The sequence below is a fragment of the Pseudophryne corroboree genome, chromosome 5 (assembly GCF_028390025.1).
Source record: "Pseudophryne corroboree isolate aPseCor3 chromosome 5, aPseCor3.hap2, whole genome shotgun sequence".
Classification (NCBI taxonomy): Eukaryota; Metazoa; Chordata; class Amphibia; order Anura; family Myobatrachidae; genus Pseudophryne; species Pseudophryne corroboree.
Window position 1 is genome coordinate 298,096,477 of NC_086448.1, and position 16,387 is coordinate 298,112,863.

Below are 16,387 nucleotides of genomic sequence, written 5' to 3' on the forward strand. Positions count from 1 at the left end.
CCTCCCGCAGCTCCCGCACGCCGCCTCTGCCTCTGTATGTAGATAGGGGGTGTGTGATGTATGTGGTGTAGCGGGGCATGTACTGTACAGTATAAAGACTGTATATACTATGAGAGATGTAAAATGGCTGTATAAGCTATAGGGGAGTGTATAATGTGTAAACTATGGAAGGTGTATAAGGGCTGTGTAAGGTATATGGGTATATAAGGGCAATATACAGTATAGGTGGTGTATAATTTATAAGGCTATGTAAGGTATAGGTGGTGTATAGGTTACAGGGCTCTATACAGTAGCGGCCCTTGCCGCTGGCAAACAGGATTTTTGCCCGGGGTGCTGCAGTGCTGAGGGTGCTGCTGCCGCCTCCTAACCCTCCCACATTCTGCGGTACATCTGACATCATCGCACACGGCATTGTGGGAGCAGCTGCAGACGCTAGATGTCATAGTTGACCTCTAGTGTCTGTGCGGTGCTATGGGAGAGACATCATGACGTCTCTCCCATAGATTGGAGGAGCAGCGCCGGCGGCCAGAGATGGAGGACAGCAGCAGCAGTCGGGAAGCAGGAGCGAGGATGGTGAGTATTTTTTTATTTGGTAAGCGGCACTACTAGGGGCATAATAAATACAGGGGCACAGCTACTGGGGGCACAACTACTGAGGTCACAGTACTGGGAGCAAAACTACTGGAGGCACAACTACTGAAGGCACAGCTACAGGGTGCACAGCAACTGGGGCATAACTACTGAGGGCACAGCTACTGTTGGCAAAACTACTGAGGGCACAACTCTACAGGGGGCACAACTCTACAGTGGGCACAACTACAGGGGGCACAGGTACAGGGGGCATAACTGTGACCCTTCCCTATGAAGCCACTCCCCTATTTTTTTGATGTGCGCCTAACCCTGTTTTACCTGTCGGGGGGGTTGGGGGGTTTGTGGCGCCAAAAGAAACTTTCACCATGGGCGCCACAAGGTCTAGAACCGGCCCTACTACTTGGGCACTGTGTATAAGCAGCACAACTACTGGGGGCACTGTGCATATAAGCGGTGATGCTACTGGGGGCACTATACATGTCAGCGGCATTCCTACTGGGGGCACTATGCACATAAGCGGCGCTACTACTGGGGGCATTATGCATATAAGCAGTGCTACTACTGAGAGCACTATGTGTGTAAGTTGCGCTACTGGAGGTACTATGTGTGTAAGTGGCGCTACTACTGGGGCACTGTGTAAGCGCTGCTACTACTGGAGGCACTACTGTTGCAGGTGGAGCTACTACTGGGGGCACTATGTGTATAAGCGGCGCTACTGCGGTGGTTACTATGTGTATAAGTGTCGCTACTACTGGGGACACTTAGGGGCTGATTTATTTATTTATTTTAAAATTTACCCAATTCACAATACGATTATGGATTACATTGCATGGATGTATCAATAATCGCATGCAGGGACAGAGCTTGCGAGAAAGCTTTGTCCCTACCAGGGGCGTAGCTATTCCTAATGGGGCCCCATAGCAAACTTTCTAGGGCCTCCCACCTCCCTCACACCTCTTCTCTGTCCGTGGCCTCTCCTCTAGCAGTGCTGTCAGTGTCTCGGCCGGCTCCGTGACTCCGTCCCCACAGATGCCGGGAGGAGCTAGGCTAAACAATGCCATGCCTCCTGCCAGCACCAGAGTGAATAGAGAGACAGAGCCAGCACTAACACTGACTGCAGATGTGCATGCAGAAGCAGCACACTGCCAAAACAGAAGCCACGGGGCACAGGAGGAGGCAAGGTCAGTATGTGTTCAGGGGAAAGAGTTGGGCCCCGGGGATGGCCTGGGCCCTATAGCAGCTGCACCCCCTGCACCTACTGTTCCAATGCATATGGTCCCTGCGATGATACTCTGCAGCAATATCGGGGTAATCTTCATAAAAAATACCCTGGTGCGCATACGCTGCCGCCGCTACCACCACAGCCAGCACCCCCTCTCCATGCCAAGACCCCCCCAATAACTGCACTCATATTTACCAGCGGTGATTGGTGCTCCTGTGCGCACTGCCGATCATCATGGCTTCTTGCTGTTGTGACCTTCGGTGTAGTAAGTGAGCTGCCGCTTTGCAGCATCACTTTATTGCATCGGGGGTCACAGCGGCACAAGGGTGAGCCATGATGACCGGACGCCCACACCGGAGCACCGATCACTGGACCCTGGGTAGGTGAGTATTTGTTTTTTCTCTAACGTCCTAGGGGATACTGGGATGTTATTAGTACCATGGGGTATAGAGCGGGTCCATTGGAGCCTGGCACTTTAAGAAATCTTCAGTGTGTGCTGGCTCCTCCCGTCTATGCTCCTCCCTGAAGAATCAGTTTAGAAAAATGTGCCGGGTGCATTCTCTGGAGCTCCAGAGTATTTTCTTCAGAATTTGTTTTAGTTTATTATTTTCAGACAGCACTGGCTGGCATCAGTCTGCCTGCATCGTGGGACCATACCAACCTCTTATAGGGTTAATGGTCCGGATCCCCGCTGACATGACAAAGCTCCTAAGGTGATGTTTTGCATGCCCACAGGCCAGCAGCGTGTCGCCACCCCTAACAGATGCCAAAGACGCTTCAGGTGCGGTGAGTACAGACATCGGGGCCCCGGTTAGCGGGGCCCCGGTGATAGTGGTGGCATAAGGGCGCAGCAGGCAGGCTGCTGTGGGCAGCAGTGTCCGCTGCGGACACCCTCACTGGCACTGATACAGGGAGGTGTTTTAACCCCGTTTCCTACAATTTGGAACACAAAAAGCCAGTATAATCCAAACAGGGACCGCGCTCCATTATGGGTGCGGGGCTTCCCAGGGAGCAGGACCAGCAGCTCTGAGGCGCCATTTCCTGCTGCATTACACTATAGGCTGCACGCAGGATAGCGCTGCTCCTCCAGAGATCCTCCAATATTCACCTTGTACGGTACCAGGATTATAGAAAGGGGGGAGCATATAAATATATATATATATATATATATATATATATATATGCCCTGTGACTGTGCCTGGCCCTCTAACGCTGGGTGGAGTCACAGTGGTGGGCGGAGTTAGCAGCTCCTCCCCTGTCCCAGCACACCACTAGCAGGACGGAGCTGCAGACACATAATCCGCCCACCAGCCACATACGCGCACGCAGGGGGGGGGTTCCGAGTACCTAGAAACCCCCCCTGGTCTCCGATCCATCGGCGCTCCCGTCCGTTTTTTTTTTTTTTAAATGAGGAGAAGCTTATGCAGCAGCTCCCTCCTCTTTACACTGTCCAACTGACAGTGTGAACCTGGCTGCTGCCGCTGCTGGCTGCCTGTAGGGGGAGCTGCAGCGGAAGCGCGCAGCTCCTCTCAGGCAGTTCAAGGGGCCATGAGACAGGGCTACGTGAGGCAGTGTCTGCTGTTTTCGGCTCCCACTGTAGTGTCAGGTGAGGAGGGGGTTCTGTTCAATGTTAATGGATGTGTGTATTGCTATGTAAAATGTATAGTGTGTGTGTATTAATGTATGTATGCTAAGTACATGTATAGTGTGTGTGTGTAACTATGTATGTTTGCTGTGTGCATATATAGTGTGTGTATGTATATATGCATGTGTACTGTGTGTGCATGTATACTGTGTGTATGTACAGTATGCTGTGTGCATGTATAGTGTGTAACTATGTATGTTGTGTGTGTATGTATATATGCTGTATGCATGTGTACTGTGTGTGTGTTGTGTGCATGTATACTGTGCGTGTGTGGCTGTATGCATGTATACTATGTTTGCATGTATACTGTTAGTATGTATACTGTGTGTGTGTGTGTATGATGTGTGCATGTAAACTGTATGTGTACACATGTATGCTGTGTACAGTATATGTGTATGTCTATGTACAGATGTTCTGTGTGTGTGTGTGTGTACATATGTATGCGTGTGTACTGTATGTACGTATGTATATGTGTGTATATATATATATATATATATATATACATACATACATACATGCATATATTAAAAACACACACACACACACACACACACAGCTTGTGCAGTGTGCTGGCTACTCAATTACGAGCACACACACACATACACGCGCGCGCACGGAAACCCCCCCATGAAAATCCTGCGTTTGCCACTAAGCTAGAAGCCACCAGGGCATGGACACCCCACACTGCCAGGTAACCACAGACCCCTCCCGTGCCACCTACACCCCAATGCCACCCGCACCACACACCCCAAACCCCCCTCCAGCAGCCACTGACAGCCCAGACACCCCCGACCCCGACGCCTGCATAACTCACCAGCACACACTACCCAGCCTAACCCACCGCACCGAACCCACTCGCCGCACAAGCCAGCACCTCCCACAGCCATCCGCGCCACGGACACGGTGGCCGGGCCCTGCCGCCCGCACCACGGCCGACCAGACAGCCGCAGCCCGCACCACCCCTCCCGCCCTCCACACACCCCCAACGCCAGCTCCCGCACTGCAGCCGCGCCTGGGACCCACTGTCCCGCCAGACGCCGTACGCACATCGGACGAAGAGATTGCAGTTACGGCGCAGCATCACCCGCGCCTGTAACTGCTGCCGCCGCCGCCATACACATCAGGAGGGACGGCTGGCGCAGGAGAAGGCTTCATAGCCCCCCCTGCGCCGGTACAGACACCCGCTGCCTCCTGCACACACCAAACACAACGCTGCCTCCCACCATCCCCAGATTCCCGGACTGTACACCACAGGGCCTGGGCTGCCGGCTCCACAGGCCAGAGACGGGGGACAGCGCGCCTGCTAATGTGGCCGCTACACCAACTTCACAGGTGAGAGTGCACAGGCAGCTCCGCCTCTCTGCGTCCCCTCCCAGCCGCCCGCGTCTCTGCGTCCCCTCCCTGCCGCCCCCGCGTCTCTGCATCCCCTCCCCGCGTCTCTGCGTCCCCTCCCTGCCGCCCCGCGTCTCTGCTCCCCTCCCTGTCGCCCCGCGTCTCTGCTCCCCTCCCTGTCGCCCCGCGTCTCTGCGTTCCCTCCCTGCCGCCCCGCATCTCTGCGTTCCCTCCCTGCCGCCCCGCGTCTCTGCGTTCCCTCCCTGCCGCCCCGCGTCTCTGCGTTCCCTCCCTGCCACCCCGCGTCTCTGCGTTCCCTCCCTGCCGCCCCGCGTCTCTGCATTCCCTCCCTGCCGCCCCGCGTCTCTGCGTTACCTCCCTGCCGCCCCGCGTCTCTGCGTCCCTTCCGTGCCGCCCCGCGTCTCTGTGTCCCCTCCCTGCCACCTTGTGTCTCTGTGTCCCCTCCCTGCCACCCCGCGTCTCTGTGTCCCCTCCCTGCCACCCCGCGTCTCTGCGTCCTTTCCCTGCCGCCCGCGTCTCTGCGTCCCCTCCCTGCCGCCCACGTCTCTGCATCCCCTCCCTGCCACCCGCGTCTCTACGTCCCCTCCCTGCCGCCCGTGTCTCTGCGTCCCCTCCCTGCCGCCCCACGTCTCTCTATCCCCTCCCTGCCGCCCCGCGTCTCTCTGCATCCCCTCCCTGCCGCCCGCGTCTCTGCGTCCTCTCCCTGCCGCCTGCGTATCTGCGTCCACTCCCTGCCACCCGCATCTCTACGTCCCCTCCCTGCCGCCCGCGTCTCTGCGTCCCCTCCCTGCCGCCCCACGTCTCTCTATCCCCTCCCTGCCTCCCGCGTCTCTGCGCCCCCTCCCTGGTACCCCGCGTCACTGCGTCCACTCCCTGCCGCCCCGCGTCTCTGCCTCCCCTCTCTGCCGCCCGCGTCTCTGCGTCCCCTCACTGCCGCCCACGTCTCTGCGTCCCCTCCCTGCCGCCCGCGTCTCTGCGTTCCCTCCCTGCCGCCCGCCTCTCTGCGTCCCCTCCCTGCTGCCCGCGTCTCTGCGTCCCCTCCCTGCCGCCCGCATCTCTGCGTCCCCTCCCTGCTGCCCCGCGTCTGTGTCCCCTCCCTGCCGCCCGCCTCTCTGCGTCCCCTCCCTGCCGCCCGCGTCTCTGCGTCCCTTCCCTGCCGCCCCGCATATTTGCCTCGCCTCCCCTCCCTGCCGCCCCGCCTCTCTGCGTCCCCTCCCTGCCGCCTCTCTGCGTCCCCTCCCTGCCGCCCCACATCTCTGCGTCCCCTTCCTGGTACTCTGCGTCTCTGCGTCCCCTCCCTCCCCGCGTCTCTGCGTCCCCTCCCTGACGCCCGTGTCTCTGCGTTCCCTCCGTGCCGCCCCGCATATCTGCTTCCCCTCCTTGCCGCCCCGCCTCTCTGCGTCCCCTCCCTGCTGCCCTGCCTCTCTGTATCCCCTCCCTGCCACCCTGCGTCTCTGTGTCCCCGCCCCGCATCTCTGTGTCCCCTCCCCGTCTGTCTCCTCCCCGCCGCCCCGCGTCTTTGTGTCCCCTCCCGGCGTCCTGCGTCTCTGCAGGGGTTAAAGGGGCGCAGCCCCTTCCGACAGTGTGAAGAGCGCCCGTAGGGCGCGATGAAGCACCTAGTATATATATATTGTTATCCAGTTCCCTTATCTAAGGCTCTGGTTTATGCCCGGCCAAGCACTGCTTTAGCTGTGAGCAGTGCCGTGAATAGGCATTTTAGTGCTGTGTGCAAGAAACGGCATTGGCGCCCCCCCCCCCCCCCCCCCGTTCCCTTATGTAAAATAAGGGCAGTGTGCGCTGTAGGCATGTGCAAAAATAGGGGCGTGGCTTCATGGGGAAGGGGTGTGGCCACAAAATAATACCAATTCATACTACAGTGCACAGTAGTCTCTATTATTCAAATTACGCCACACAGTAGCGCCACTACACCAGGTAGAGCCCCTTTTGCACATTACGGCAGACAGTCCACCTTTTTATACATTACGGCAGCCAGTCCCCCTTTTTACACATTACGGCTGACAGCGCCCCCCTTTTTACACATTACGGCAGACAGCGTCCCCCTTTTTACACATTACGGCAGACAGCATCCCCCTTTTTACACATTACGGCAGACAGCGTCCCCCTTTTTACACATTACGGCAGACAGAATAGATAGAGAGATAGTTAGACAGAGATAGAGAGAGAGACAGACAGATAGATACTTACCATCTCTCCCGCTGGCTCAGGCAGTCAGGCTCCTCGGTGCTGGCAGAGGAGGAGGAGGGAGGGGGACTGGAGCCACAGCAGCGCTATGTAATTGGTAGAGGCGCCGCTGCAGCTGTCCCTCTGCTTCCGCATTGGCTGCCTGCCACCGCTGTGAATGCTGGGATGAGGGAAGCACATCCCAGCATTCACAGCAGTGCCGGCCTGCCAATGCGTAAGGAGAGGAACTGCTGCAGCGGCGCTGCTACCAATTACATAACGCTGTTGCGGCTCCAGTCCCCCTCCCTCCCTCCTCCTCCGGGTCCTCCCCTGATGCTGCTCCTCTCCTCTTCTCCTCCGGCGGTGCACACAGCACAGGCGGCTTGTAATGAGTCAATTTGGCTCATTACAAGCCGCTGAAATAGTTGCTGACCGTGCACCCTCAGGGCTACTGCGCTGTGTGCCAGGCACACCTGGCACACACGTAGTTACGGCTTTGGCTGTGAGGCATTGCGTGCTGCTCTCATCCCTCTCTATATCATTCCATACTGACTGTCTGGGGTTCTGTGTTCATATTACAGTGTGTATTTAATTTTCACTGTTATTTCACATTACTGTGTGTGTGTGTGTGTGTGTGTGTGTGTGTGTGTGTGTGTGTGTGTGTGTGTGTGTGTGGCTTCTGCAATTCAGCATGTCTGGTAAAAAAGCTGCGTGTCCATCATGCAACACAAAGTTTTCCCCTACTCTTGGGGAATCTTTTCTATGTACTCAGTGCTCTCTCCCTTCTCAGGATATCAGTACACATGAACCTGAGTGGTTAGAATCATTTAAAATAATGATTTTTAATATTAATACTGAATTGGCTACTGCCAGATAAGAAAGACAGGTAGTAAAGAAATCTGTAGATGATTTTTTACTCACTGCTGCTGACCACAGACAGGCTACTCTGCCCCAACTGCTGGTCTCGCATAAACGCACACTCCTACAGGTACTCCAATCTGACTCTGACAATGACATGCCAAATCTGGAGGAAGGTGAAGTAGACGTAGAAGGGGACAATACTCTGTCTCAGGGTGTGGAAGCCCTAATATATTCCATTAGGTATGTCCTCAACATACCAGATAAAGAGACAGAACTTGAGGAAGAGTTGTTTTTCAATGTCAAACCAAAATCTACTGCCACATTCCCTGTCTTCAAGGAATTGAACACACTTTTTAAAGAAGCGTGGTTTAATCCTGACAAGAAATTTCAAATCCCTAAGAGGTTGCTGAGTTCATTTCCTTTCCCCCCTGAGGATAGAAAGGTTTGGAAGAACCCTCCGATTGTGGATACCTCAGTGTCCAGGCTATCACGTAAGATTGTGCTGCCTGTTCCTGGTGCTATATCTCTAAAGGACTCGGCTGACCATAAGATTGAGACTACACTCAAATCCATATACACCACAATGGAAGTCGCACAGAGACCCACCATTGCTTGTGGTTGGATCACAAGGGCCATAGTTAAATGGTCTGGTAATGTTATTGAGGGGTTTGACACCTTACCTCAGAATGAAATCCTGACTCTAGTGCACCATATCCAGGAGGTCCTGACCTTTCTGCATTCAGATTGGTTTGAACCTTTATACACAGTGGACTTGAAATATCTTACTTGGAAGACCATCATGTTACTGGCTTTGGCCTCCGCAAGACGTGTGCCGGAATTGGGGGCCTTATCCTGTAAGAGCCCTTATTTGATATTTCACGAGGATAGGGCGGAGTTCAGAACTCGCCCACAGCTTTGCCGAAAGTGGTATCAGCTTTTTACATTAACCACTTGCCTGGCATGGTCGCATCAGATGCGACCATGCTGTTATGATACCAGTACGTCTGACCAGAGGTGATCTTATGACGGAGGTCAGAGTACTGGAATGGAATGCTGGTTACGGGAGCAGGAAAGCCTAGTAACCCCTGGCGCCCTAACTCCGTTGTCTCGCCCGTGTTATCAGAAATCCCCTGCGAGACTATGGTTGCTTGAGCCCATGGCAGCCGCGTTTGAAGGGCGGATTATGTCTGCCAAACTCCGATGCCCCCTCAGGTCTTAATGGGAGACAAAGGGAAATCCGAGACAGGGTGATAACAAGGGGCCCTCTGACTAAGCAACCAGGCCAGGGGCTACAAGCTAACTAACTTAAACCAGAAGTATGTGCGGACAAACCGTCAGGGAAAAGGACAACCAAAAATCCACGAATCCGTTACTCCTATCCAGCACCGCTGGATACCAGAGTGGATTTGTGGGAGCGGAATCCTCCGCAAAAGCTCCGAATCACAATATAACCAAATAATAAATAGTAAGCGGTCAAGCCGCAACACACGGCTACGCCGCGACTCACGAACACCACAGGATGTTAAAGGTGCTCGGTCAGGACTCCAGGAAAAGATGACAACTTCCGAGTATTGGACCACTGAGGACAGGAACGACCGGATAGACAGGACTGGAAAACTCTCTGCAACAGACACAGCAAACAGGAAGCTATTACCGGCGTCTGTGAGAAGTCCAGAGAGTGCTTTTAACTGGGAGCTCTCCAATCAGGAGCCAGGCAGGGTAATAAACAATCATGCCGTGCAGCTGCATGCTGCACGGCCAGGATACCAATGAGGTGATTAATCTAGACCCAGCAACGGGGAACGCGGTCCGACAGTGGCGTCCCCGTTGCTAGGGTCTGAGCGGCTCCGTGCGCCCGGCGTCTAGCGTTGCTAGGGAGCCGGCGGCTGTCCGCATGCGGCGTCCCTAGTTGCTAGGCGCCGGGCCGCACTGACGGGCGGACCCTCGGCGCCTAACAGTACCCCCCCCTTGAGGAGGGGTCAAGGAACCCCTAAGGCCAGGTTTCTGAGGAAATTCTCGAAAAAATGCCTTTTTGAGCCTCGGGGCATGGAGATCCTCATCCAGGACCCAAGACCTTTCTTCTGGACCATAACCTCTCCAATGTACCAAAAAATAAAGCCGACCCCGGGACAACTTGGAATCGAGAACCTTCTCCACCAAGAACTCCTGCTGACCCTGTACATCTATTGGTAATTTCCCCTGAGAGATCTTCCGAGGAAATCTACTGGAAGAAACGTATGGTTTCAATAGGGAGCAATGGAAAGTATTTCCGATCCGGAGAGTTCTTGGTAAACATAACCGGAAAGCAACTGGATTGATTTTTTTATAATATGAAATGGTCCAATAAATTTAGGGCCCAATCTGGCTGAGGTTTGTCGAAGTCTAATGTTGCGAGTCGACAACCACACCCTATCTCCAACTTTAAAAGTGCACGGCCGCCGGAGCCTGTCAGAAAATTTTTTCTCCCGAAATGCCGCTTTTCTGAGAGCAAGGTGCACTTTTCTCCAAATGAGTCTGAGATGAGCGGTCAAGGTCAGTGAGGAGACAGAGGAATGTTGAAAAAAGGAATTAGCTCTGGGGTGAAAACCAAAAACTGTAAAAAATGGAGACACATTGGTGGAGGAATGACAGGCATTGTTGTAAGCAAACTCCGCCAACGGAAGAAACTCGGACCAGTCATTTTGGAGTTTGGCCGAGTACAAACGCAAATATTGTTTTAATGATTGATTAACTCGCTCAGTCTGCCCGTTGGATTGGGGATGGTAGCCAGACGTTAAAGACAATTTCATCTTTAAAGAGGCACAAAAAGACTTCCAAAATTGTGCAATGAATTGTGGACCCCGATCAGAAACAATATCAGTGGGTAACCCATGGAGTCTGAAAACATGGCGGAGGAACAAAACTGCCAATCCCTGGGCAGATGGCAATCGGGGAAGAGCAATGAAATGGGCCATCTTGCTAAAACGGTCAACTACCACCCATATGACTCGGCATCCGGCTGACAGAGGGAGGTCCACCACAAAATCCATGGAAATATGAGACCATGGCCTGAGAGGAACATTCAAGGGCATAAGTTGACCGATAGGCAAGGAACGGGGAACTTTATGCTGTGCACAGACCTGACACGAAAAAACAAACTCCTTAATGTCTTTGGAAAGACCAGGCCACCATACTGAGCGGGAGACTAATTCCAAAGTCTTAGCGATCCCCGGATGCCCGGCAACTTTGCTATCATGAAACTCCGTCAAAACAGTTGCTCTCAAAAACTCAGGGACATAAAGACGACCAGCAGGAGTATTTCCAGGAGCTTGATGTTGAAGCTGCTTTAACTGGGTAAATAAATCTTGTGTGAGGCCTGCCCGAATGACTGAAGACGGAAGTATGGGAGTAACAGGACTGTTATCATGAACTGGAAGAAAACTGCGTGACAGGGCATCCGCCTTGGCATTCTTGGAACCTGGCCTGAAGGTGATAATAAACTTGAAACGAGTAAAAAATAAAGCCCAACGAGCTTGCCGGGCATTCAGCCGTTTAGCTGATTCAATGTACTGAAGATTTTTGTGATCAGTCAAAACTGAAATGGTATGTGTTGCTCCCTCAAACCAATGCCTCCACTCCTCGAAAGCCCATTTAATAGCCAGTAATTCCCGGTTACCAACATCGTAGTTGGATTCAGCAGATGAGAATTTCCTGGACATAAAGGCACAAGGATGTAATTCTAGAGAATCCGGATCCTTCTGAGTTAGGATAGCCCCTACTCCAACCTCCGAGGCATCAACCTCAACAATGAAAGGCAATTCTGGGTTGGGATGTCTGAGGACCGGGGCTGAGACAAAGGCTTGTTTCAAGGCCTGAAAAGATAACTCAGCTTCACGTGACCAGTTGGTTGGATCCGCTCCCTTCTTAGTCAGTGCCACAATGGGAGAGAACTAGGTCGGAGAAAGAGTGAATAAATCTTCTATAATAATTCGCAAACCCTAAAAAGCGCTGAATTGCTTTTAAGTTGGTGGGTTGCGCCCAACTAAGGATGGCTTGGAGCTTCTTCGGTTCCATACAAAATCCCCGAGGGGAAATAATGTACCCTAAAAAGGATACCTCCGTGACATGAAATTCACACTTCTCCAGCTTGGCATATAGGTGATTTTCACGTAATTTTTTTAGAACCTGACGCACCTGGGTAACGTGTTGTTCAATAGAGTCAGAATATATCAAGATATCGTCTAAATAGACTACTACGAATCTTCCAAGAAAATCACGGAGCACATCGTTAATGAGATCCTGGAAAACTGCCGGAGCGTTAGACAGGCCGAATGGCATAACCAGATACTCATAGTGACCCGACTGAGTACTGAATGCCGTTTTCCACTCATCCCCTGACTTGATTCGGATGAGGTTATATGCTCCTCTCAGGTCAATCTTAGAAAAAATCTCAGCCGAACGTAGCTGATCAAAGAGGACAGAAATCAGCGGCAAAGGGTAAGTATTTTTTACTGAGATTTTATTCAAGGCTCTAAAGTCAATGCAAGGTCTGAGTGATCCATCCTTCTTCTCCACAAAGAAGAAGCCTGCACTTAAAGGGGATTTAGACGGCCTGATAAATCCTTTCCCTAGGCTTTCTTTAACATATTCATTCATGGCCACAGTTTCTGGTCCGGACAATGCATATAACCTTCCCTTAGGCAAAGTGGCACCAGGAATTAGCTCAATAGCACAATCATAAGGCCGATGGGGAGGCAGAATGTCCGCATTGCCCTTGGAAAATACATCAACAAAATCCTGGTATTCCACAGGAATGGGTGCGGGAATGACAGCAGCTATTCTGATGGGAAGCGTAATACATTCCTTATTACAGATGGTACCCCACTGTGAGATCTCCCCCGACTGCCAATCAATGATGGGATTATGAAAGGCCAGCCAAGGGTGACCCAGAACCACTGGAACTGCTGGGCAATGGGTAAGGAAAAATTCAATTTTTTCGGAATGAAGAGCTCCTACCGAAAATAGTACAGGAGGTGTACAGAGAGAAATAACCCCATTGGACAAGGGACTCCCATCTAAACCATGCATGGTGATACACCTACCCAAGGCTAACTGAGGAATACCTAAGGCCTTGGCCCACGTTAAGTCCATAAAGTTCCCTGCAGCTCCACTGTCAACAAAAGCCGACACCGAGGAACAGAGGCTGCCAAAGGAAACTTTAGCTGGGACTAACAGTGAATTATTTGAGGAGATAAGCTGCAGACCAAAGTGAACCCCCTCACAATTCACTTGGTCGAGGCGTTTCCCGACTTGTTCGGACAATTACGGGCAAAATGTCCCTTACTCCCACAGTACAAACAAAGACCAGAATTTTGCCTTCTGGTTCTTTCTTCAGGAGACAGCTTGGAGAGACCTATCTGCATGGGCTCCTCTATGTCCACAGGAATGGAAAAAACACCAGGAGTAGACCCGACAGATGCTCCTTTTTCAGCCCTCCGCTCTCTGAGACGACGATCAATCTTAATAGAAAGCTCCATGAGTTTATCAAGAGTCTCAGGAGCGGGATACTGAAGGAGACTGTCTTTTATAGACTCAGATAAGCCGAGGCGAAACTGACTGCGCAGGGCTGGGTCATTCCATCCACAGTCGTTCGACCAACGGCGAAACTCCGTACAATAAATCTCTGCGGGATTCTTACCCTGTCTGAGAGCACGCAAATGACTCTCGGCGGATGCCTCTCTATCAGGGTCATCATACAATAGCCCTAAAGACCCCAGAAAGGCGTCTACAGACAACAATGCCGGATCGTCAGTTCTTAAACCAAAAGCCCAGGTCTGGGGATCCCCCTGAAGTAAAGAAATAATAATTCCGACCCGCTGAGATTCCGTACCTGAGGAGACTGGTCTTAAACGAAAATAAAGTTTACAAGACTCTTTAAAATTAAAAAACTGCTTTCTATCCCCAGAAAAACGGTCAGGCAAATGCATTTTTGGTTCAGGAACGACCCTCGGGGAAGTCCGTAACAGATCTTCCTGTGACCTCACCCGAAGGGATAGATCCTGAACCATCTGAGTAAGTTCTTGAATCTGACTAACTAGAAGCTGGCCAGGATTTGGCCCTACACCAGTGGGATTCATGAGGCCGACAAATCTTCCAAACTGAAATAAGGGAAAAAATCAAACCCTGTTTAATTTTAAATTTTAGTCTGGCCGGTAATAATGTTATGATACCAGTACGTCTGACCAGAGGTGATCTTATGACGGAGGTCAGAGTACTGGAATGGAATGCTGGTTACGGGAGCAGGAAAGCCTAGTAACCCCTGGCGCCCTAACTCCGTTGTCTCGCCCATGTTATCAGAAATCCCCTGCGAGACTATGGTTGCTTGAGCCCATGGCAGCCGCGTTTGAAGGGCGGATTATGTCTGCCCAACTCCGATGCCCCCTCAGGTCTTAATGGGAGACAAAGGGAAATCCGAGACAGGGTGATAACAAGGGGCCCTCTGACTAAGCAACCAGGCCAGGGGCTACAAGCTAACTAACTTAAACCAGAAGTATGTGCAGACAAACCGCCAGGGAAAAGGACAACCAAAAATCCACGAATCCGTTACTCCTATCCAGCACCGCTGGATACCAGAGTGGATTTGTGGGAGCGGAATCATCCGCAAAAGCTCCGAAACACAATATAACCAAATAATAAATAGTAAGCGGTCAAGCCGCAACACACGGCTACGCCGCGACTCACGAACACCACAGGATGTTAAAGGTGCTCGGTCAGGACTCCAGGAAAAGATGACAACTTCCGAGTATTGGACCACTGAGGACAGGAACGACTGGATAGACAGGACTGGAAAACTCTCTGCAACAGACACAGCAAACAGGAAGCTATTACCGGCGTCTGTGAGAAGTCCAGAGAGTGCTTTTAACTGGGAGCTCTCCAATCAGGAGCCAGACAGGGTAATAAACAATCATGCCGTGCAGCTGCATGCTGCACGGCCAGGATACCAATGAGGTGATTAATCTAGACCCAGCAACGGGGAACGCGGTCCGACAGTGGCGTCCCCGTTGCTAGGGTCTGAGCGGCTCCGTGCGCCCGGCGTCTAGCGTTGCTAGGGAGCCGGCGGCTGTCCGCATGCGGCGTCCCTAGTTGCTAGGCGCCGGGCCGCACTGACGGGCGGACCCTCGGCGCCTAACACATGCCTGCAAGTGCTCTATCTGACCTGGTCGCACAGGATGCGACCAGTCAGATAGAGAGTATTAGCAGCATCAGGGAAGAGAAATTTTCCTGCGCTGCTGCTGTCAGAGGTACCGGAAGGTTCCTCTGCCTCCCTACTCTCTCCCCTACTGATTGCCGTGCTGCCGATCACTGCTGATTGGTCAGCATGGTGTCACGAACCGGTCTCTCACCTTTGCGGGTTCTGGGGTTCATCCGTTGCCAGTGCGGTTGCTCGCGGTGCTGTGCGCCCGTGTGGGGACACGGCGTGATCAATGGCACAGGTAATGCAGAGTCTGGGAACTGTGAGTGCGGGGACCAAATGGCCTAAGGCACTGCGGTGTGTCTGCTGTATAGGAGGTGGCCATGTTGGAGACCAAATAGCTAATACTGAGCACTTGTGAAAACACCTGTGGGCAGGTGTAAGCCAATCCCGTGCTTGTGCTGCCTTTAAGTAGGCTGGGATTATGTCACTCTGGGCCAGTGCTTTGTTGTATCAAAGCTGTGCTCTAGCTCTGAGCTCTCTCCGTGCATTCCTGTGTGATTCCCGTGGTCCAGATATCGCCTCCGTTCCCAGAGGTCCGTCTGCAGCCTTCACTGCTGAAAGATCTACCGGCTCTCTGCTGTGCTGTCAGTTAATTGCACTCCTATTGGAAATAGTTGGATTCCCAGTGTCCTGCATGAGGTTACCTTGTCAGTCTGCCTATCATTCAAAGTCTGGAGGATTCTGTTTCTCTCAGCTGTTCGTTTGTTCAACTCTGCATTTAACCCATTCATCACCTTGTCATCTACTACAGTTTCACAGTGATCTCCGGAACCCGCAAGTAACCCAATTCAGAACTTTTTATTTGTTATGTTGTCATTACAAGGATAATTCTTCACAGTCTCTCAGTTAACTCTCAAAACTCCATTGCGAACCCTTACAGTTATTTCTTCATGTCTGCATTAACCAGTTAAACACATTCTGCAGTTCAGCATCAAAGCTTGTTTATATTTGGACAATTCTACATTTATTCATCAGCTTGTTTTGCATACAGTTTCATGAACATTTCTTTTATTTATCTTTGAGTGTTATCCTGCATATTGTTTCTGCCATTCCTGCAATACTTCAGTATAATATGATGATTAACAACTTGCCATTTAACACCTTACTGAATTGTTATTTCTAATAAAATATGAAACGGAACTTCCTTCGTCCTCCCTGCTTTCATTTCCCACCAGCACCTACACCTGTGGTTGGTTCAGGGTTTACGGATTCACAAAAACACCCGGACCTGACACATGGCAGGATTCCCTCCCTCCAGCGGCTGCAGACAATGGCAGCCGCTGGGAAGTGTAAATTAACC

General features: G+C 52.1%; 1 long non-coding RNA gene across 1 annotated transcript in view; it reads left to right on the forward strand.

Moving 5' to 3' along the window:
* The first annotated feature begins 3,236 nt into the window (after positions 1 to 3,236).
* LOC134927662 (uncharacterized) overlaps positions 3,237 to 16,387 on the forward strand; it is a 40,661-nt gene continuing 27,510 nt past the window's right edge. The window contains exon 1 of the long non-coding RNA XR_010177701.1: positions 3,237 to 3,419. This is a non-coding gene — a long non-coding RNA (uncharacterized LOC134927662). The remainder of the gene's footprint in view (positions 3,420 to 16,387) is intronic.